Source organism: Sorex araneus, chromosome 2 (assembly GCF_027595985.1).
Source record: "Sorex araneus isolate mSorAra2 chromosome 2, mSorAra2.pri, whole genome shotgun sequence".
Classification (NCBI taxonomy): domain Eukaryota; kingdom Metazoa; phylum Chordata; class Mammalia; order Eulipotyphla; family Soricidae; genus Sorex; species Sorex araneus.
In genome coordinates, this window is record NC_073303.1 from 338,069,585 (window position 1) to 338,094,377 (window position 24,793).

General features: G+C 39.9%; 1 protein-coding gene and 1 non-coding gene across 6 annotated transcripts in view; one reads left to right on the top strand and one right to left on the bottom strand.

Annotated features, from left to right (window-relative positions):
* The window catches only part of CHST9 (carbohydrate sulfotransferase 9), a 298,929-nt gene that overhangs the window by 74,882 nt on the left and 199,254 nt on the right, over window positions 1-24,793 (bottom strand). The gene's annotated exons all lie outside the window — the stretch shown is intronic.
* Window positions 13,127-13,233, top strand: LOC129402781 (U6 spliceosomal RNA). The gene has a single exon (XR_008628824.1). It is a non-coding gene; the product is annotated as a U6 spliceosomal RNA (small nuclear RNA).

Genomic DNA, 24,793 nt, shown 5'->3' on the forward strand with positions numbered 1-24,793 from the left:
TCTCAGTCCCGGGGCAGTGAAATAATACAGCAGGTAGGGCACTTGCCTTGCATGCTGCTGACCTGGGTTTGATCCCCAGTACCCTATAAAGTTCCCTGAGCCCTGCCAGGAGTGATCCCTGAGAACAGAGCCAGGAGTAAACCCTGAGCATTGCTGCGTGTGGCCCCAAACCAAAAATTCAAAAATTAGATACTTGTGTATTAAATTATAGAGAAATTTTTAACTCTACTGTTCTTTGATAGAGAATATGAAAAGTATTTTTTGTGTCGTAGCTACAATTGGTGAAGTACACCTATTAACCTTCACTGTACTGCTATGCACTTCAGGCCACTCGAGCTTTTTGTAATCCTTTTATTTTTTTTAAATCAGCTATTTTTTCCAGTACTTTAAAAATTAATAATAATAATAATAATAATTGTATTTTGCTTTTTGGATCACACCTGGCAATGCACAGGGGTCACTCCTGGCTTGCACTCAGGAATTACTCATGGTGGTGCTCAGGGGACCATATGAGGTGCTGGGAATCGAACTCGGGTCAGCCACATGCAAGACAAATGCCCTACCCACTGTACTATCATTGCAGCCCCAAATTAATTATTTCTTAAGATGGCATCTTTTACTTAATTTTTGAGCTATTTGAAACTTCCAGGGCAATGCTTGAAAATAGGATTCATATATATTTTTATTCTAAATGACTAAGTCAAGTTTTGCCAAGCTGTCAAGTAAAGAATACATTTTTCTTCCACTGATTTGAAATATCACCTTTCCGTACACAAAATCTCCACATAGCTTCAGGTCTTGTCTCAAGTCTGTTTCACTAGCTCCTTTGTCTCTTTGAATACAGCTTTGCTTTAACATTCTTTACTACGAAGTCCTTCTTGTTCTCTACAGGTTGAGGTGACCTTTGGTTTTATATAAGCACATATAAATACTTACATATATTTAAATATAAATATATTGGAGGTTTTGTTTATTTGTTTTATAGCCCACACCCAGCTATACTTATAGCTTACTCCTGGTTATGTGCTAAGGGATTTCCTGGCTGTCTCAGAGGACTGATGCTGGGGGTCGAACCCGGGTTCACCACATATAAGGAAAGTGTCCTACCTACTGTACTATCTCTCTGGCCTCTATAGCACAGCGTGTAGGGTGTTTGCCTTGCACGTGGCCGACCCAGGTTCAATTCCTCTGCCCCTCTCGGAGAGCCTGGAAAGCTACCGAGAGTATCCCATCACACGGCAGAGCCTGGCAAGCTACCCGTGGCGTATTTGATATGCCAAAAACAGTAACAAGTCTCACAATGCATATGTTACTGGTGCCCACTCGAGCAAATCGATGAGCAATGGGATCACAGTGATACAGTGATATATATATATATTTCACACGGATTAAAAATGTTTTTATATCACAAAATAGTTTTTGAAAGGCAATAGGGCCCCTGTCTCTGACAGAGCAATAGATAAGAGTATCCATTTCGAACATTACATTACATAGAGCCAGGAAGAACAAATACCATGCAAATAAACAAATAGTAATAGAAATTTGTACCAAAGGGGCCGGAGCGATAGCACAGCGGGTAGGGCGTTTGCCTTGCACGCGGCCGACCCGGGTTCGATCCCCGGCATCCCATATGGTCCCCCAAGCACTGCCAGGAGTAATTTCTGAGTGCAAAGCCAGGAATAACCCCTGAGCATCGCTGGGTGTGACCCAAAAAGCAAAAAAAAAAAAAAAAAAAAAGAAAAGAAATTTGTACCATGAAGTATAATGAAGAAAATTAATTAAGGTAATGAGATAAAGCATACAGGAGATATTTTGATATGCTATTGGGGAAGGTTCTGTGAGTGACATTTGAGTATAGTCTAAATTAGCGAAGCTTCAGTTTATCGTATCTACTTGCTTTCTAAATAGTCTGACTTTGGTATTTCAGTGTTTTAAATAGAATCTGGAACCTTTCCCTTAGAATATGTTCTGCTCTTTCTTTCACTGTTTTAGTTGCTACTATCCTTTTGCTTTTTATCAGTTTCGGATCTTGAAACTGTGGGCCATTTTTGCACCTTTCTTTGTCCCCAGTAGTCAGCCAACTGGTAGGAGTTGAGCATATCTTCACATCTTAAAGATCTGTAAGCTCCTAACTATTGCTATTGTTGGGATACACTTTTTTTTCAGTTCCCACAACTGAAAATTGTTTCTGCCTCCAAGCAGTCCCCCTACCTCTATCTTTCAGCCCACACTCACCCTGTTGCAACTTTATCATTCCATACTTTCTGATGAAGACCTTTAAGCTGCTGTTGGAACACATGTTTGCCTGTAGAATAAAAAACAGACTTCTCCGCTCATATTCAAAACCCTGAAAAATCTGCACCATTCTCAGCTCCTCTATCCAAATTAACTCTTCATGTCTGCCATCTTATGCCTTGACGTATTATGTCCATTCTATATTCTTTCTGGTAGAAACTATACCTATTGTCATTTACTAATGAAGTCAAGACACAAAGGACTTAACTGACTTATTTAAAGCTGGTAAAGTCATCGAAGAGCTAGCAAGGATTTCAATGGTGGGGTCTACGCTACAGCCAGACTGCTCTCTAACCAGAGAGGTTTATGCTACCTTCTATTTCCAAGTCTGATCCTCCTTGTATTGGTTGATGCTGCTCTTCCAGGCAGAAACATTCTCTCTCTGGCTCTGTTCTTCTTGTCCAGGTCCTTCGGGCTCAGCATAGGGAGTGTCTCGTTCCCTTCTCCAAATAGCCTCACCTTCCCTTCTCCAAACTCACCTTCAGTGGGTTCCCCCATTTCTGAATTCTCAAGTTAATTTTAAACATAGCTATTCTGCAAAGCGATTCATATATTGTTCTGTTTTTGCAAAGGGAATGCAAACTACTTTAAGGCAGATGTGGCTGCTTATTCCTCTGGGGCCTGAACAAAAGACCCAGCTTGTGCAGTAGGTAATTAGTATTGATTGTTGATGGGTTCTGTTATAGCTCTCTCTATGGAATAAAGTCTGCATGCAGACTAGTACTTAACAGCATACTTCAATAAAAAACATGTCATCAAAAACCTTAAGGGCCTGGAATGTGATTCAGTGGTGTTGCACCTACATAGTAGGCATTAGACTTTGAGTTACATCTTTGGCACTAGCCTATATGCTGGGTGCAATAGCGGCAGCACTGTTGTTTCTGATCCTTGGTGCCATAACCAAGAAAAGTCCTGGTGAGCACCACAACCAAGTGTGTGGGTTTCATAACCAAATCCCCATCATCACAACAAAGAGAAGGAAAGGGGGAAATCAAAACCAAAAAACTCCTCAAAAGACAAGATAGAGAAGATCACTCAGCCTACATTAGACTGAAGATATGTTAAAAGTGATGTGAAGATATGTTCAAAGTAGAAGTAGAAGATATGTTCAAAGTTCCTATGACATATTACCAAACAAATGGGACATATTAGACCACATCAAGTTGAAATAACAAGTGATTGTAAAGTCACAGTGCCTTAAAGTGTAGTGCTTGCTCCTGTTTTTCCCATGATGGCTTTTGGGGAGATTTTGCTTACTTTACCCATGGACCAAGACCACTGGTCTGGCTCTATCTGGAAGGCAAAGAAGGCCACGCTGGAAGGAGGGGGAATGAGGCTGAAAGCACTGGCTATCAAAGATGTGGCCCAGGTTTGGTTCAGTTCTCCTGGCAAAACAACCTGATTAAATACCGCCTTCCCCTGAAAAAAAAAAAAAGAAAAAAACAAATAAAATAAACAACATCTAGCCTCATCTAGATCTCAGTTGTCTGGAAAGGAGACCCTCTTTACAGACCCAGCGGGCAGTAAAGCTATATGTCTGTGAGCATCTCTCCTGGCTCTGGCCTCGTCTGAACTCTAGAGGGGAGCACAGACAGTGAGCTGAAGATGCAGTAAGCCAGCCAACTATCGAATCTGTGGCAAGAGAATATAGGTGATAGTGAGTGTTGAGGAAAAAGCAAAACCAGAGCAGGAAGGGCCAGCTGGGAGTGTCAGATCTGTGGGGGGTAGGGCAGTAGCACCTTGGGGTTAACTGGGTGTCTGTCAGAGCAATGACACTGAAGGAGGATTTGAAGGAGGTGAAGGGAGTGAGTTGGCACCATGCAGGAAAGAGGGTGTGGGGCAGAGGGAGCAGCAAGAGGCCCTAAAGTGAGAGCATCTCCTGTCTGCACATTGCAAGGAAAGCAAGGACGTGGGTGTGGGCAATGCGGACAGAGTCAGTTCAGAGGAGGACTTAGAAGCCAAGGTGAGAATTCTGACTTTGACTTGATGGCACAGGGAGCCACGGTGTGGTGTTGACCAGATAAATAGCATCACTTCACTTCACTTCACTTTATAAGTATTTGCACTGAGAATGGACTCTTGGAAGAAAAGGTAGAGGCAGAGTGGGGTGTGAGTCCTGCTAATGTAATTTGGGGGACAGGAGGCTGGTTCATGGGGTGGTGGCATGTTTCCTGGCCTGGGCTCTGATTTCAGATGTCCTTTCATATTTGTGTTTTACCCGTGGTTCTAGTTTCAAAGCTTCAAGACTCTGAGAGTAGAGTTCAGTTTCTTCCCATGGCCCTTCATGATAGCCTCTGCCTTCAGCAGGACACCTGCTTCTCTGACCTAAACTCCAGCCACAGTGGCCTACTTTTAGTCACTTGATTATCCCAAGTTGTTCTTTTCAACATTTCTGGAACATTGCCTTTGACCGAAAGACGATTTGTGTGTGTCTTTCTCTTCTCTTCTCTTCTCTTCTCTTCTCTCTCTCTCTCTCTCTCTCTCTCTCTCTCTCTCTCTCTCTCTCTCTCTCTCTCTCTCTCTCTCTCTGTTGCTGTTCAAATGTCTCCTATTAAAGTGGTCTAACCAGATGGCTTAAGAAAGAATTTTCTGGTTATTCTCAGTCAGTACCTCTGTATACTTCCATCTTGGCTTACGACAATCTACAATTTTATTGCTAATTTAATTTTTTGTCAATTGTTTCTGGTTATGAGCTCAAAAGCCCCGAGAATGGTCTGCTGGGACTGGGTCTACTTTGCTTTAAGTAGAATTCCTAGTGCTGATATGGTACCTATCCTAATGAGGGACTTGATGAACCTATACATGAACAAATAAATCAATGCTATATCCCGAAGTATAAATCTCAATTAGTAACACAAAGCCACAGGATAGTGGGTATAGTTCCCAAGGGGATTGAAAGAGTTTTTCCAATTAACTCATGAACACATGGAATTGTGACATGGTTTTTGAAATCCAGACTGGATCACTTTGATCATCCTAGACATTTATCATATTCAATTTTAATGATGAGTTTTTGTATCTTTTTCCTCCACCAGAGTCTATGTGCTATTCTTTTTTATCCCTGGTGCTAAGTGACCAACTAATAATCTCTTGTACCACACACTACTTACTTCTCATGTCTTCTAAATCTCTCATGTTGAGTTACCCAATTAGATGGTCATTAAAATTAAAAATATTATCATAAATCTTACTAGCTTTCATGGAACAAAACCCTTTATACATCTGCCATGATCTTTTGGATGTAACCAAGATATTTCTAATTTAGCTACCATCTGGGTCACACATTTTATGAACTCTATTTTGGTGTGTTCCATCAATTTATGAAAACATTGCAAAATCTTAAGTGGAGGGTCTATGACAGCTCAGAAAGAGCTCTATTTTCTTTATTTAAGTTTTAAAACCCGATATATAATGCAATGACAGAAGTAGAATCTACTTAAATTATAAAACAAAATAGGATTTAGGAATATGTAGTGGACACTGTAGGCATTTCTGGCCATGATGAAGTTTTTTCATCAGGTAAGGGGTGATAGTTGAGAAATAACCACGTTTCTCTTCTAGTTTCTTTTGGGACTTTCAGGAGCACTGAAGAGTTACTTTATTTTATTTTATTTAAAATTTTTTTTACTAGTGACTCACCATGAGGTACAGTACCAAACTTATGAACTTTCATGTTTGCATTTCAGTCATACAGTGATTGTTTACCCATCCCTCCACCAGTGCCCATTCTCCTCCACCAATGTTCCTAGTATCCCTCCCACCACCCCCACCCCATCCACCACCATCCCACCCTGCCTCTGCAGCAGGGCATTCCCTTTTGTTCTCTCTCCCTTTAGGTGCTGTAGTGTGCAATAGAGGTATTGAGTGGCCATCATGTTCTGTCTATAGTCTACTTTAGGCACGCATCTTTCAACCCGAATGGGTCCTCCCAACATTCTCTACTTGGTATTCCCTTCTCTATCTCTGCTACCTTTTCCCCCAGCATGTGAGGTCAGTTTCCAAACTGTGGGGCAGACGTCTTGGTCTGCTACTACTACTACTACTCCTGTCTCTACTACTCTTGGGTGTTAGTCTCCCATTCTGCTACTTTATATTCCACAGATGAGTGTGTTCTTTCTACGTTTGTCTCTCTTTTTCTGACTCATTTCACTTAACATGATACTTTCCATGTTGATCCACTTATATGCAAATTTCATGACTTCATATTTTCTAACAGCTGCATAGTAGTCCAAAACCAGTCATCTGTTTTTGGGCACTCCATTTTTTTCAGATTTTGGCTATTGTAAACAGTGCTTGAACATATAAGTACAGATGTAATTTCTACTATACCTTTTTGCCTCTCCGGGATATATTCCCAGGAGTGGTATTGCTGGGTCAAATGGGAGCCCAATTTCTAATTTTTTGAGAATCGTACATATTATTTTCCAAAAGGGCTGAACCAGTCAGCATAGAAACAGTGACCAAAATACAAAGACAGTCTACAGAATGGGAAAGGATATTCACCCAATACCCATCTGATAAAGGTTGATATCAAGGATATAAAGGCACTGGTCGAACTCTACAAGAAGAAAACATCCAACCCCATCAGAAAATGGGAGGTGGTGGTGGAAATGAACAGAAGTTTTCTCAAAGAAGAAATCCGAATGGCTAAAAGATACATGAGAAAATGTTCTACATCACTAATCATCAGGGAGATGCAGATTAAAATAACAATGAGATATCATTTCACACCACAGAGACTGGCCCACATCCAAAAGAACAAAAGCAACTGGTGTTGGTGCAGATTTGGGGAGAAAGGGACTCTCCTTCACTGAAGAGTTACTTTTTTTATTTTATTTTATTTTTTGCTTTTTTTGGGTCACACCCAGCGATGCTCAGGAATTACTCCTGGCAGTGCTTGGGGGACCATATGGGATGCCGGGGATCGAACCCGGGTCGGCCGCGTGCAAGGCAAACGCCCTACCCGCTGCGCTATCGCTCCGGCCCCTGAAGAGTTACTTTAAAGAACAGAAAACATTCAGATGAGACAAGATTAAAGTGAGGACAAGAGGTGAAGTAAATGTTCTGAATCTGAAATTTACTCTCAGGCCCAGGAGTGGCTCAGTGGCAAAGCACCTGCCTTGCACGCATGAGGCTACACGTTTGATTCCTGGCACCACCCACCATTGCCAAGTGTGACATCTGGCCCTACTGGTGTGATCACCAGAGCCACCAAGGGTATGACAGTTGGTTCCAGAGACTTAGAGTACACAAGCCCTGAAGCCCAGTGTGTGTGAACCCCCTGGCTCAATGCAACAGCAAAGAGAAGGGAGAGGGGACAAAACAAATACACTCTGAACAACGTGAAAGTTGATTTCTGTTGAAAAGCCTATTCGTGGCTTCACCACCAGGTTAACATATTAATTTCTTTTGAACACTCCAAGATTTCATCAGATCCTCTAGCACACATTCCAGGCAGCAGAGCACTATGAATATTTTCATTTTACAAAGAAGGCTCCTGGTCAAATTGCTGTTAGGAGGTGGCAGAACTGTGTCTTTTGAACAATAAACTGCGCAGGTGCAGATATTTACTTCTACTATATTATTAGATCAGTTTTTCCTGAGCCAATATTTCTGGCCAAATGGTAAAAAAATGATGAGGGGCTTCCAAGAAGAGCCAGGAAAGATTCGGGGAAGAGGACAACCAGGTGGCAGGAATCAGCCAGGGTGAGTGACTTCAGAAGACTGAACTCAATTGGCAGGAGAGGAGCAGCAGACATAAATCACATCTCAGAATTAATTCCAGCTTGAAGTTGAATAGTCGCCTCTTGGATTCTCACGTGGTGTTGTGTTGGCCATCGACAGAGGGTGTCACTTCCCAATACCACTTTAGAAGAGAACCGGGAGCCTGGGAGCAATTCTCTAATGGGTGTCTTCTGCGAGCCAACACTCCTTGCAGGGGCTGTAACAGTATCCCCCAAATCTACGCTAATCAGGAGGATTAAATGTACTACTGTGAGTGAGCTCAGTCATGGTAATTTAGAATTTGAAAACTGCTATGTTTATCAGTAATCATTTTAGAATTTATAAGATTCAGACAGAGCTATAGCAATCTGACTTTTGGGGGAATTGAATATGATGACATTCATTTAGAAAGAGGAGATGGTAGGCAAGACTGGGCCTTGTTTCACTGAACTGGCAGAGAGGAATTTGAACTCATTCTGTTCAGTGGAAATAGTAAGCACCGGGGCTAATGCTTTATCCCCAAGTCACATGCCTGGTCAATGGAATTCCCGGACGGTGAAGTCAGGCCTATGCTCTGTCCTTCCCACTCTCACAGGCTGAGTAATAGGACTCGACTCTGCTTTGCACCCTGCAGGGCTGCGTGAGGACTCGGGAGGGCAGGGGGACCGTCCTCCTTCGACACTGCCATAGTTCCGGACTGCAGCTGAGACAGAGAAGCAGAGAGGGAGAGACACATCATTTTGGAGATTTCTGCCATAGACAGACTTCTGTGAGGCAAGAATAAAAGCTCCCCCAAGACTGTGTGCAGAGGCTGTGTGGCGGGCACGGAATCTGCAGAGAGCTCAGAAGGGAACCACCAGGCCTGAGGAGGGAACAAACCTGGAGCCAGAAGTATCCATCACTCTTGTGTTCAGAAGTGGAAACCAAACTCTTTGTGTTTTCTATCAGGTAAACCTGTGAAGCTTAAGCAGAATTGCCTGGCATAGCAGCTTCGTCTCTGACTTCACTCCACTTTCATAAGGAAAGTCTTTTTGGAGAGAAGGGCATGATTAAGTTTAGGGATCTGGGCAAGCCATATTTCTTGGACACACTATCCAGGCATGATGCATGGTGATCTGGGCCAGCAGTATCCCATGTAACTATAGAATTCTTGTAGTAGAATCCCAACATGTATATTCCATTTTCTTTTTCTTTCTTTTTAAATTCCTTAGAAAATTTGTTCCTTGCATATATAGAAAGTCATTTAATTTGTGCTGAAGTTAAAAAAAAGTTTAAACTAAACCCAGATGGAAGCTGTCTAAATGCTTGGGTTAGAAAGAAGACTGGGTCAAATACAATAGCAGGTCCTAAAGCAATCATGTGCTGCAGGGAGTACGAATCTGTCCGCATTTAGTCTAAATGTAGAGTGACCTTTACTACCAAGCCTTGAGCTTAAAGTTGGCTGCAGTTATTGGAAATCATTTCCAAAGGTCATTTGTTAGAGAGAGAGAGAGAGAGAGAGAGAGAGAGAGAGAGAGAGAGAGAGAGAGAGAGAGAGAGAGAGAGAGAGAGAGAGAGAGAGAAGTAATATGGATTTAAAGATACTTCCCATATATGTTGAAAGTCAAATCTGCAACATTGGTCAAAAGTGATATGAGAAAACCATTATTGCAATGATAAATTTTGAAAACACCCTCAAAAGGCGAGTGCCACACAGGTATCAATTTAATTTTCTTTCTTTACCCATCAGCAGAATTGTTCCTGCATGTCTGGCCAGGCTATTTACTAATCCCATATGTGTAGCAGAAAAAGAATATGCACTATTATTTAGAAAGGAGTTTCTGAGAACCATTTGCTTTCATTAGATCAGGGATAATGTTACACTGAAGTCAAGCAGAGAACATTCCAATGAGCAAAAGTCTGACTCTCATTTCAAGTGGTGACATTTATATGCAGGGTGTCCAACATGTCATTAGACATTTTTCAAAGGGCATATATAGCTGAAATAACTAGTGCATGAGTACATGTGAACCTTAATAAGTTTTTTAAAACTTCACTAGCTCAGCAGGAGTGCAGAAACACTCTCATGTTCACCGATGAATATGAAATAAGCTCCTTCTTAGATGTAGACAGAAAAAGAGCACGTATGTGCATGGGTAAGAAATGAGATGGGCTTTGATGATTCTCAGAGAAAGTCTCATCTCCCTTGTTTTTCTTTTAAGTGAAAAATGATATTTAAAGTGAAATATTGATTTTATTTTTCTTGTAGTAAAACAAAAGTTAATAATGATTCTAATTTATTCAATTAGGACTTTGTCTCAATGACTTTCTTTAATTCCTCTAACTAAGCTCTTTCTTTCTTGATTTTTGTGTTAATGTAACTTTTAGGTGTCCGTAATTCAGAATAGATTCTTTAAGCACAATGTCTATGCAGGTGATTTATTTAGTATCATATGTTTATTTGTATTAAATAAGAGTATTGATTTTTTTTTGTTCTTTGACCCTACAAAATTATATAGGATGTCTCTTGTGTACTAAATCTCTCCGAAGCACTGGAACATAGACTAGATGTAATTCACCTGGTATTCTCTCCAAAATGTTGATTTTCTTTGGTTAGTTTTATATATCTATACATACATATATGTTGTATCACACACACAAACACACACACATATATTCACTATACACACACAAAGATGATTGGGTTTATATATCAGGAAACAAGAACCCTTTTCCTTTAGAATGTCATTCTGTATTTTGCATGCAAGAAATGTATCAACTGTTCTGGTTTTATGAGTGCGCTTGTATGTATGCATGTGTGTGTTAAGGGTTGCCAAGGATTAAACTGAGCTCTTCATAAAATATTTTTTCCTATTAAAATTTTTTAATGTTTGTGATTTTGTAGTTTACAATACTATTAGTAATAGTTTCCCAAGCATATAACTCCAACACTATACTCATCACCAGTGTACCCACCTCCCTCTACCAAGGACCTCTCCCTTTCAAATACCTATCCATCCCTCAAATCAATTTTGTAGATCAGTTCTACCATTAGGTTCCCTTTGGATCTTTGTTGCTACCTTGCTATGTATCTTTAATTCCCATAGACAAGAGAGATCAATCTGTACTTATCCCTTTCCTTCTGACTTACTTTACTCAATAAGATATCCTCTAGTTCTATCCATGTTTCTGCAAATTGCATGATTATTTTCTTTCTTAGAGCTGCATAGCACACCACTGTATATTCTATATACCATAACTTCTTAATCTACTTATTTGTAGTTGGGCATTTGGGTTGCTTCCATATCTTGGCCACTGTACTGAAAATAAATGTCGGTGTGCATATACCCTTTTGAATTAATGTCTTAGTGTTTGGGGGATAAATGCCAAGAAGTAGTACTGCTGGATGATATGGAATTTCTATTCTAATTTTATGATAAATCTCCATATTGCTTCCATATATGTTGAAACAGATGGCATTCCCACCAGCAGTGGATGAGGTGAATCCAAACTATGCATACAAGGCATGAACTTTACCAATGAGCCATATTCCTGGTCCTCTCGCCTGTTTTGATGCAAAAGTTAAGCTAGAAGAGTTGGCATATAAAATATAAGACTGTAACTTTTGCTAATAACCTCTTGTTTCTTTTCTTTCACTATAAAAGAGATACATGCTCATAATAAAATATTTGAGAAAGACTGTAAAGGAGAAGAGAGAAAGATAGCACTTGAGAGCATCACCTATCATCTTCCTCAGGTACCATTTTCCTCAGAAACCTCTGTGAACACTATTTCTTCAATCTTATTCTTCTCTTCTATACAACCCCTTTCCCATTGGTTGGTTTTAGATCAAGTGGCATCTAATGATAGAATCTGCCTTTCTTCCTCACAAAGCAAAATAAAAATTTTGTGTTTTCACTACCTTTCACCTCTCTTGTCATTCAAAATGTAAGTCCTACATTGTTTTCTTTTGCCAACAACCTGATTTGATTTATATGGCTTTTATCTCCTCTCTAGTAACATGTTCATGCATCTGCCAGAGTCCAGCTCTCTTTTTCCAGTACGTCAGTTGAATCATTTGTATTCCCTAATTTACTATGAGTTTCTTCAAATCAGAATCATGCCTGACAGTCTTAGTGAACACAAAGATCAGTTCCTGGTGTAGTTTGCTCAATAAATGTTTGTTGATTAAACCACCAAATCACATAAGGAAAATTTTTTTGCAAAAATGATTGAGTCTATTCTATAATCATTTGGCTGAACAAACTGTAAGTTCCCTAAAAATCTCTCTGTGGCTGGTTTCAATATTGTTACTACAAATAACTGATGTTCTTAAATATAATTTTCATGTATTTCAAATTCTTTTAAAACTAAAGATTGAAGATAGGAAAGTCTACGTTTTGATGATATATCTCCAAGGATTAGTGCACATGCTTTGCATGAGGAGGCTGAGTTAGGTTCTTGGATCCAAATGATTCTCGGAGCACTGCCAAGAGGGACTGCAGAACAACGAGCCAGGAGTAGTCTTAAAGTCCTGTCAGATGTGATCATAAAACAAGCTATCTTTGGCTTTCTCTATCTTTTATTATTTATTTATTTATTTATTTATTTATTTATTTATTTACTTTTTGGGTCACACCCAGCGATGCTCAGGAGTTACTCTTAGCTCATGCACTCAGAAATTACTTCTGGCGGGGCTGGAGTGATAGCATAGCAGGTAGGGCATTTGCCTTGCACGTGGCCGACCCTGATTCGATCCCCAGCATCCCATATGGTTCCCTGAGCACTGCCAACAGTAATTCCTGAGTGCATGAACCAGGAGTAACCCCTGTGAATCGCTGGGTGTGACCCAAAAAGCAAAAAAAAAAAATTACTTCTGGCGGTGCTCGGGGGACCATTTGGAGTGCTGGGAATCGAACTCGGGTCGGCCTCATGCAAGGCGAATGCCCTATCTGCTGTGCTATTACTCTAGCCCCTTCCTCTATCTTTTAAATGACATAATGTATATTGCCTAATAGCTTTAAAAGAATATTTGCAGACTTTCTCCTAGCACTGTTAATATTCCATCAAGAAAGCCTAGGTGTAAAAAAAAGAAAGCTTAGGTGTTACTTCCAAAAGGAGACCTCTGGTGCTCACTTCGGCAGCACATATACTAAAATTGGAACGATACAGAGAAGATTAGCATGGCCCCTGCGCAAGGATGACACGCAAATTCGTGAAGCGTTCCATATTTAAAAAAAAAAAACAAAACAAAAAAACAAAAGGAGACCTCTGTATTCTTTACCCTCTGACCTTTAGTTGCCTATTCTATATGACAATCTAAGCTCCTATCAGAGGCATATAAAGTTTTATTTCAGTAACGTTTTTGACTTGCCTTTCTTCTAGATAATGAATTTTTTTACATGGTAAGTTGTAGGATGACATTACTTTGCCCTTTCCCTCCTTGCCACAAGTAGCTTGTCCCGGTTTTACCCAGAGTTTAGGCTTACCCCAGTCTCACCCATCAAGGTGTTCCCGAATCTCTCCCATCCCTTTGTTTAGCTATAATCACGTCTCCATGCTCTCTTCCCCAAAAGAGTTAATCCTCGGCTTTCCCTTAATCCGACTCTGCTAATTTGCAAGGTCAGACCTTCCTAGGATACTGAATTTATATTATATGTTAATATTGCCTTTCTCCTCTTCTTGTGCCTTTTGAATAACTTACTTTAAAGCTATGTCTGTTTTGTATAGACACAAGAAGACAATATTATGTTTTTATAACTTGGGAATTAATTGGCCTCGAATATTCCCTCCCGGGCCTCTGCTTTCTCCACTTAAGCCTCAGTTGCCCTCAGTTCCTAGCACCCCAAAGTAGGGTCCCCGACGTGGGACAGGAAGGATCCAGGGCAAGCGGTGAGTTATGTGCTACCCTGGCATCGAGATGGGCCTGGCCAAAGTGCCTAATTCTTAACTATAAGTTAAGAGCTTGATCATAGACAAATGCTGTCATGATCCAATAGTAATTATGAGACTGGGACCCTGCTAGGGATAGGAAAGACTGATCTGGCCTGAGCACTGTAGTCTGAGATTGAGATGGCCCCAGGAGAGCAATTCTATAAGCTTTAATGCATCTCTTATTGTGTCCATACAAAATAATTAATATTATGAATTCTTATATGTTTGCTGGCTGAGGAGAAGAGAAACACATTCATGGGACTCCGCCCTTGGGTGGATCCCCCTGCTGAAAGAGAATTAAGTCCTAGGAGAAGCATCCCCTAAGGGAAAGGAACCTTACCCTATTGATGGGGACCACACCTATGTGTATGCCCCAACCCCCTCATGCTGTGGAGATTTAACTAGGCTGTAAGAGTGGGTTGGGGGGCCAGATCCAGGGGCCAGATCCACGAGCCAGATCCACGGGGCAGATCCACCGGGAGAGATCCAGGAGAGCGGGAGAGAAGCGGAGGGAGAGAATGAAATAAACGGATCGAGCAACCAGTTTGGCCTTCTTCCTTCTTCCTTCCGTTGCCTGCCCTCGACCAACAGCACACACAGCGGTTCTGGGGCACCGGACGCGGGCGGTGAGACAGAGCCGCCCGGAGAGCCCGCGAGTGCACGCGCCCCCTCGGCGTGCTTTAGTTTTTTACAGTAAGTGGAAAGTCTGAACTAATTTTATAATTCTCATTGCCTAGAAGTTTAACAGGTTCTCATTGTATTTCTGTTGCCTACTAGTGTGTAATCCAAACTTATGATAAAATTGACCCCTGAATACTAATCATAATCACACTAATTATTATGTCAAACATAAGGTGCAAATTAGAGATACATAGGAAACTACAGGATGAGTGGAATTCTTTATCTGGGAATCTTGACAGAACTGATGTTCATTTTGAGCTATCTTGTTTAGTTATTCAATCATTCACATGGTGTAATCAAGAAATTTCACAATAAAATTTTCCTCTCTATCAACCTGCCTTTACTCTGTTTTATACATGAGGTTTTCTTCCTCTAAAAAACTCCCAGGGTTTACTACTTCAGCATGCAGATTCAATTATTGGTAATGTTGCCTATGGCAAGAAGCCCTATCATTCCAAATCTGTTAAAGAAGAAAGTCTACACTTCTTGGGAAAAAAAGATTTTATAATTTATAACAGTTAATAATGAATATTTTACCAACGGCAAAAATGAGCAAAGTGATATGAAAGAGGCTATAGAATTATTTTGTAGTAACCCACTGGCCAAAACCCATATCTGAATATTCTGTCCTAAATTCCAGTGTAGAAAGTGGTTTTAAAGTTAAATTTTAAATAAAGAGATTTTTAAAAATATAGCTATTGCCTTTCATTTCTCTGATCTCTCTGCAAAATGCTGATTAACAGTCACCTAGATCAACATGATCCTTACACAGGCCATCCTGTGCTCTTAATAAAAATGAATTAAGGCCACAGAAGACTACTTTTTTCTTTCTCATTTTTATATTCTCAGAGCAAGTTGGAATTCTGCAATCCCACACACCCGCCCCCAGCTTCCAAAATTAAGAGCTGTATAGGGAAATTAGACTTGGTTATAGACTAAATATTTCATGTTAAAAAAGGTTTTTGTTTTTGAGAAAAGAGAAAATATAAAGTATCTCTCTATAGGAAATAGGAAAACATTCCTTTTTACAGGGCCGAAGATAAACCTGAATAATCAGGTCAAGTCCTTCACACCTATACGCCAACTGTGAAAGAAAATTTCTCATGAATCACATAGATATGATACGTGTTGTCCATGGTGAAGTGCTCATCTTCATTTCATTCACAAGTCCTAAAACAGCCACTCATGTCTGGTATCAATCAACATGTGAATTCCTGAAGTAGTTAGCAGAAGCAAGTATTTGCTACGGCTGGTTTGCAGGAGAGTGGCATCAATCATTCAAGTGTTACTAATTTCCATTGTAATGAGTACTTGAGAATGAACAGTAAGTTCATTGTTTAGGGATACATGTGCAAACCTGCTGTTGATCACCAATAAACATGAATTCATTGCAAATTCACAGTGCTTGCCTTTGGCATACGGACTTTGGAGGTATGATTCCGTGGGTAATTATCCCACATCATCATTTGTGTTCAGTTCTTTGTAGTTAACAAAGGCTTCCATTACATAACCTCGAAGATTCAGGAGTAGCCTGACAGTTTAATTATTACTATTAAACTTAAGCCTAACTCTAATAATTTCTGATAAGCCCCCTATTTTTTTCCAGTAAAGTAGTGGGTTGAGTGAACTTATTAAATATATCTGTTGGATCCAGTCCCTTTTTCCTTCCATTCTGTCAGACCCCTGGTTCACGCTCTTACCAAACTTCTCCTGCTCAGTTTCAACATTTCTTTCAACTGTGCTTCTGTTCTCAAGTCTCCACCCTCCCTTCCCCATTTCCCAATCAATCCTCCACACAGCAGTCAGAGTGACCTTTAAAAAAGGCAAATCTATTATGTTATTTTCCCTCCTTAACGTCATTCAGTAGCTTACAGCTGCCTGCAAGATAAAGTACAAACTCTTACACAGAATAAACAAGGCCCACAGGCACTTCTTGGTCTGGCTTCAGCCCAGGGGCTAAATTCTGAGCCTCTAAACTCTGAAAAGATTATGGGGTTGCTCTTCTCAGTCTTTCGCCCAAACATAATTAAGGAGAGGGAAAAATCATAAAACACATATATGTACTGCAGTTAAAATCATTTCCTAAAATATGACTGGCTAAAAAAAAAAAACCCATCTTACTCTTTTTCTTTAAAATTTGTTTTTGTTGTTTGCTTTTCCTTTCACTGTTTTAGAGACTGAACTCAGGACCACACAGGCTCATGCAAGGCAAGTGTTCTACCTCTGAGCTACATCCCTGAGCCCTCTGGTTATGAAATTCTGTATAAATTAAGCAATTCTAAACTTATCTTAACCCACCCCTCCTTTCCTATTGTTCCTTAAAATTTGCATACTTAACAGGTTAATCTAAAAAATGGAGTTGCCTTTCCAGCAAGTAACAGTCAACAAATAAAACGGTTACACTATTCCATTTATGCCATTAAGCAACTGTTTATTCATCCATTCCTTTTTGGTGAATTCATTCAGTTCCAAGGACTCCAGCAATCCTTTTGGGGGAAGACAACAGGATGCTGTCATTGGCATGTTTCACATTTTTCTATTTTTTGTTTTTGTTTTCAGGCCACAAGGCAGAGCTCAGGGCTTACTCCTGGATCTGTGCTCTGTCTGGTATCAATCAACATGTGAATTCCTGAAGTAGTTAGCAGAAGCAAGTGCTCAGGGATCATTCCTGGCAATGCTCAGGGACCGTATGGGGTGGAAGGGATTCAACCTGGGTTGTTCTCATGCTCGGTTATTCTATCTCTCTATCTCTCTGGGCCTAAATCTCTGTTTTTAAAATTTTTTGTTTTTTTATAGTTTCAGTCATACAAGGATTGAACATCCCTCCACCAGTGCACATTTCCACCACCAGTGTTCCCAGTATGTTTCCACCCTCCCACCTCTCCCCCTGCCTCTGTGGCCGACAATTTCACTCATACTCTCTCTCTACTTTTGGGCATAAAGGACCAAACATGATAGCCTCTTAGCATCTGTATTGCAAACATAGATCTTTTAAATAGTTTGTTTTGAGACCACACCTGGCAATGCTCAGGACTTACTCCTGGCTCTGTGCTCAGGAGTCACTCCTGGTGGAGCTTGAAGACCATATGAAGTGGTGGGGATTGAGCCCTGGTCAGCATGCAAACAAGTGCTCGAGGCACTGTTCTATCACTCCAGTTCCTTGTCACTGGCATATTAAAGGAGCCCACAATTTAGAAGGAGCAGTGGGGAAGGAGCTATAGAGTCCTGTCGACTTTCCAATCCTTTCTAGAGCACTTCTTAGGAAGGGCTCAGTGCTCATTCACTCTTTACAGACTGGCTGAGTCTATGTTCCTTTTCTACAGGGCATTTATTCCTTCAAATAAGTGTTTATCATATTTTCTACGGGGTGAATAAGAAACTGTAAATTCAGAGTTCACATTGATTTTGGTGAAACTAACTAGTTGCCTTATTTTGCTAGACTCTCATACCGAAATACTACAGACAGGGTGGCTAAACCAATCCAGAAGAATTTAGAAACTTTTCTTTCTTGGTTGGTGGATGGTTATCTTTCCCTTTGTTATTAAAAGGACCTTTATTTTATATTTGTGATATCTGGAGTCTCTCTTTGTATGAAAATTATAAGTACATTAGTCCAATAATTATTGATTAAAGTTCATGTTAAGGACTTTATTTTAATAATTAGTCGTTTCTTTAAAGTCCCTCTACCCACCCAGGCCACATTCTGCAGTATAGTACCTACTCAGGACTTTGATATATGAAGGCTACCTCCTCCGTGACTCAACCCCATAGCTCAGCCCATAATACAAATCTTCAAAAACTTTACATATATGTATATATTTAAAAATACTAGAAAGGGTTTATTTTCTTTTGCAATTTCCCCAGGATAATACTAAAGCATTCTAATTTATAACAACTTTGATCAGTCAAATTCTTACTCTTGAGAGACAGAGTGAGAGTGACAGTGAGAGAACAAGAGGGAGAGAGTGAGAGAGCAACAGAGCGAGAGTGAGAGAGAGAGAATCTTTTTTTTTTTAATTTTATTGAACCACCATGTGGAAAGTTACAAAGCTTTCAGGCTTAAGTCTCAGTTTATACAATGCTCGAACACCCATCCCTTCACCAGTGCACCAGAGAGAATCTTAATCTCCTTTTAGTCCCTTTTCTTCATTTCTCCTCCATTTGTTGGTGATAACAACTCTCTCTACCAAGCAGTGTGAAGATGACTCTCACTGATGCCTTCCTTCTATTACCGAGCTGTTGTGTATTCCCTCCCCTTGAGTGTTCGTTGGATAGATTGATTCTCTTCTAGTAACAGGAAAAGGCAGAAGTGTTGGGGTTGTTACTCTATTTCAGATTATAAAAGGACAGTGGCTCTCTCTTGGGTGTTCCCTCTTGGCTCACTTTGAGGGAAGCTAGTAGCCAGGTCATGACTACTTATTATGCATTGGTCTTCTTTTGTATTCATATCAAATGGGAAAGAGCCTTTGACTATGAAGACTCAAAATGCCCAGAGATAACATAGCACTATGTGGGGGGGAGCATGTATCATACAGAAAGGTTGAAAACCACTGGTGTAACCCAGTTGATTTGAACATCTGGGTATATACAAACAGTCCACTCTCAGGTGTTGGTCTACCAATACAAAGAGTTGGAGATCAGGTGCTGGCTATGTGGCTCTGTGGGAAAGCTTAACTCTTACAGGTAAAAGGCTCTGGTATCTCCCTGAAAAGAAGAGGGCAAAAATCACTCACTAGGCTATTTTCTTTGGGTTTTTCACTTGGTGGTTGCAGGTTCTAGATATTCTCCAGCTCCACTTCTCCCTCCCCCTCAAATCATTCTGGTAAGCATTTCATTTACAACAAATGGAGCTACTACTCACTTGGGACACCATAATAAAATCACTTCTTAAGTATTAAATTAGAATGGACAACCCTTCTCTGGGGAAGGAAAGCAATAACTGATGACAATAATGAGATTGTGCAACAAGCTTTTGAAAATGCTTATATCACATTTATATGGTCCAGTATTTGCTTACACTTCAGATAGAGCTGTCGATTTAGGGTTCAGAGTCACAGAGTATGTAATAAATAAAAGCATAATATTGAAACTATCTTATTACTTTTTCTAAGATAAAAATATCATTTACTCAATCGAGTCACATTAAACTATTATTTCCAAAATATTCCACCGTGGATTTTCAAAGTCAGTTTTAGTAGGATTTACCTCGGATTCATTTTCCAAAGTAAATGTATGCCATCAAAGATGTAATGTATTTAGAAAAATTGAGTTCAAGCATTATATTAGGACTTGTAAAGCCATATCATTGAAGCTGACTTTCAATGCATCTCATAAAATACAGTTGCAAAAGCAATTAAGTGCTTTACAAGATCGAATTAAATATTTAATACAATTTAAACAGAGAAAATGTTAAGAGTTTATATAAAGAAGACACTAAACATCAAAGAAATAATAGACTTTTTACTTTAGGATATAATTGCCTTTCTTTTTTCTTCTTTTTAAAAATGGGGACTATACCCACAAGTGCTGGAAATTGAATTGAGGGCTTCACTCTTGCTAGGCAAGTGTTATACTACATGACATATCTTGCCTGCTTAACATAATTTTCTTTATCTCGAGAAAGTTAGTTTTTATATTGTAACCAAGGAAAAAATTTAGCTATCTTTTAAGGATTTTAGAACTATTATATTTTATAAAATATCATAGGTGTAGGATATTATTTTTATATAAGCATGTATGGATTCATGATAAAATTAAAATCTAAATTCAAAATACATATAATCAATTTAGTTGGATACTTGGATGTTGAATGAGAACAACACGTAATAATGTGGAGCTAATGATTAAGTGGCATCAATGAATGCAGCAATTAAACTAAGAAAAATAAGAACCCTGTATACAAGAGAACAGCACAATAAAATTAAAGAGAAAGAGAGATTGATGGTGGAGTGATTTAACTCAGGTTAGTATGCTTGCCCAATGCAGAGATGCGGTTCTCTTTGTTGACTGGAGCAGATTTAGAAAGCTCTCTTCTGCCACCCACCCTCTTAGCCTGTCCCTGCCAGAATCACACTACAGATACTCCCTTCCCCACCCTCACCTCCAATCTTTGTTCCCAGTTGTGTGTAGCTGACCATTCTATTCACACCCACCCCAGGTCTCTAACCCATCTAACAATATCTGCTAATTCAGAGTTTCTTCATATGTGATTATGGATTTGATGGGTAATTCAGGGCTTCAGCAACTTCAGCAACAGCAAAACAACAACAACAACAACAACAACAACAACAAAAACAAACTGCAATCATAGACAGGTCTTGCAAGAGAAAAAAATGTGTTTAGGGACAGAAGTTATTGCCCCTAATCACTTATGAAGGGTTTTTTTCAGTTTTAGACCAGGCAGGCTTTGCCTCTAGAGAACTCAGTTGCAGACAATCCATGATAATTCATCTACTTAAAAATAAACTTATTGAACAAATGATACTTGAGCTGGAGACATAGTGGTGAAGAAGTCCACCTATAGGGAATCACGGTACAGAAGAATGGCTTTAAAGCCCGTTCTGTTGTGCAGCACTCAGCTGACCAGGGTATGAATAGTCTAGGCTAGGATGGCAGAGACCCTTCCTCTGTTATGTGAGCATATCCAAGCGAGCCTGCTAGAAGAGAAGAAATGCATGAAGTGGAACCAAGGCAGTAGGGTTATCTCACACGAGGCCCTGCCGATGTGAGAAAGTCAAGTTAACTCAGCAAAATCTTCAACTTGACCTTCCCAGGTGTCTGTAGAACCATGTGGAATTTCAGACAGAATTGCCAACTCAGTATATTTGGGCTAAGTAAATGGTGATTGTTTGGGGCTATCAAGTTTTAGGATGGTTTTTATTATGCATCAAGAGCTATCTAATATATCTGTATCACTGTATCACTGTCATCCCATTGTTCTTGAGCACCAGTAATGTCTCCATTCCTCTCAGCCCTGAGATTTTAGCAACCTCTCCTTATTAATTTTTCCCAATGATTGGAGCCTATATATATAACTATCTTGGAATAAAATGCACAGTTACTAAAACAAAATGCATAGATGCTAAAAACCTGTCATTAAATTCACTGAAAATATACAGGTTATTAAAAAAATCCAATTTTCCAATGAAAGATGAATAGATAAAGAAGTAGTGTTATTCGTACAAAACAGAATACTACTCAGCCATAAGAAAAGATGAAATCATACAATTTACTGCAACATGGATAGAACTGGAGGGAATTGGGGCTACAGTGGGTACCTTTCACATGCTGACTCAGATTCAATCCCTGGCATTTTCCCATATGGCTCCCTGAGTCCCAACAGAATTGACTCCCGAAAGCAGAGTCAACTGTGAATAAGCCCTGGACACATCTGGGTGTGCTGCTCCCCGCTCAAAAAAGAAAAGGAACTGGAGGATATTATGATAAATGAAGTAAGTCAGAGGAAGAAAGTCAAACATGGGATGATTTCACTAAACTGTGGTGTTTAGTGAAATAAGCCAATGGAATGGAAGGTAGCAAGTGGTGACAAATCCTTGGTCTTGGATTACAAAACTGAGAATGCCAAGTAAAGGGGGAAGTATAGAGGGACTGGGGAGTGATCAAGTGAACTGAATGTGTTATTTGGGATCTCATTTTTTAAAAAAACTGAGATCCCACAAGATTTTTGAAAGTCATTTTGCAACTAGAACTAATTCTTTGCTGGGCAGAACTGACCTGTGAATTCAAGTTGGTCTAGCATCATTGGTTTCCATCCACTAAATGTCAATAATCTTTTATTTCTTTGACAGTGAAAAACTATCCCTCAAATCTTCAGAAGAAGGGTCCACAATGAATTAACTGTTCTGCTGAAGAAATCTTAGTTGTTGTTGTTGTACACATAACAGTATATTAAAGACTCCTACATTGGGTTAGTCTGTTTATGAAATACTACTACAAAAACTGAGTTATATGCAATTTGGCATTTCTATGAGCCAGAAAATGGATACAATATAAAAATGTAATAAATGACAGTGTTTAGAGGAGCAGTTGATTAAACTCTCTAGAACAAGAACTAAGGAATCACATAATATTAGTGACTGTGTAAATAAATATATGAAATATTAAGTTAGGTAAGTGGAATAGTGTTAAGTGGGAGAAGTCAAATAGCAAAAGTGTAGAAAAAGAAATATCTTTGACTAAATATCTTTGAAAAATAAATTAATTTATGTGTTTATTGTGATCAAGCATGTGGCTGACTAACTAGTTGAGCATCTTATCACTGTATCACTGTCACTGTCATCCACTGCTCATCGATTTGCTCGAGTGAGCACCAGTAACGTCTCCATTGTGAGACTTGTTACTGTTTTTGGCATATGGAGTACGGCACAGGTAGCTTGCCAGGCTCTGCCTTGCGGGCAAGATACTCTCGGTAGCTTGCCGTGCTCTCCGAGAGGGGCGGAGGAATCAACCTGGGTTGGCCGTGTGTAAGGCAAACGCCCTACCCACTGTGCTTATTTCAAATAGGTAGAGAAAGGAAAAAAAATTGAAATAAAAGCTCTCTGAAAACTGATATTTGAAGTATTGTTGTTTGTGTAAAAGTGTACTTAAGGGTTGAGGGCAGAACTGCTACTAAGAGAGTGGCTTATAGAAATCAAAGCTCTAGAGTAATCAGCATTACAATTAGACTAATGATTTTCCTACTAGAAAAATTGACGATGTGTGTAGACTTTCCCATGACCACATGGTGAGTCAGGGGAACAAGAAACCAAATTCATGATTCCCAGTCCCAGACCACCATGTCATTATGCAAGAAGACCTAGATCTACCGCTCACTGGAGGTTAGCCCAAAGCTCAAACTAGGTCGGTGGGTGAAGTCTTTTAATTTACAGGATGAAATGATGGGCATAGACCGGGTAAATTGTACTTGCAATTATTTTCTTAATTATAACTGCAGGGTAATTTCCGCAGATCAGGTGCATAATATGGGGAGAGATTTTTCCCTTCACGTTAAGGAATAGGGCAATTGAAGGTCTCCCAGATTTGTGATAAGGAGTGGCTGAGATAACGGGATAGCCCTTACACACACCATTTCATGATTTTATGTCATTTACAACTCATTCCCATGACAAAGGAAATGGTGAATAGGGAAAAGAAAAGCACTTAAACAGGTTGCTCCCCGTCATGAGGACAGAACAAACTATTTCAGTTTGTGATTTTTAGACTTGTATATGCACCAGGAAACAGGTTTTTCTGCTTGTTTGCAAGCTGGAAGAGACTATAATGTAAGAAAGTGGTTTCTGCTGCTATTTTTGTCCTCATTTATTTGGTCAGCGTGAGAAACTCTTTTCTCTGCCTTCAGAGAACAAGTTGTTGTATTACCATCAAGTTTAGATCAAATGGTTCCTGAAAACACATTTTATCTACTTCTTAAGGAAACAGGGATGCGAGTGTCTGACAGTAACAAAACACAAAACCCAATCGCCCCCAAAGCCAACCCTACAAAACAGGAAATCAGCCAAATCCAGAATTCAATCTCACAGCTAATGAAAACAAAGAACCACGGAGTGAGGAAACACAGCTGGGGAAGATGGGAGGGAAAATGAAAGGGAAGCCTGTGGACACGCAGAGGCGTCGCCCAGCGACAGCAGGGGGCAGCACGGGTGCGCGCAGAGAAGATGAAGCCAGGAGGAGCCAATGAGAAAAGGGAAAAGCCAGGGCCGGGACTGACAGAATGATGAACGTCTTTGTCTCTCCGGTTCTTTCTTTTGTATTATTATTCTTTGCCCCCTTTATCTCCATCATTCTGGGCTGCCACTGATGAAAGGCCGGAGAGAGGGTTACACTCCAAACCTCCAAACTGCCCGCTGTTCAAGCACCTTCCCTCAGCAACCTGGCACTTCAAACTGGTCCATCAGCAGATGTCCTGGATTCTGATGTCTATAAACAGGTCCTTTCCTCTCCCTCGAAAAGACATATGTCAGTGAGTGCTTTATTTCGGAAAGCACTTTCAGCAATGCTGATTCTATATCCCTAAGTGCCCCCTAGTGACAAGGCCCAATTTCAAAATCTCTTTCACAGTAATTTTGTTCTAAATGTTTCCTTTTCCCAGTGCAAAAGTGCCTGTCTCAGGGATAAGGCATCCAACTTATTATCAATTTATTTTAATTAGACAGAGAGGAAA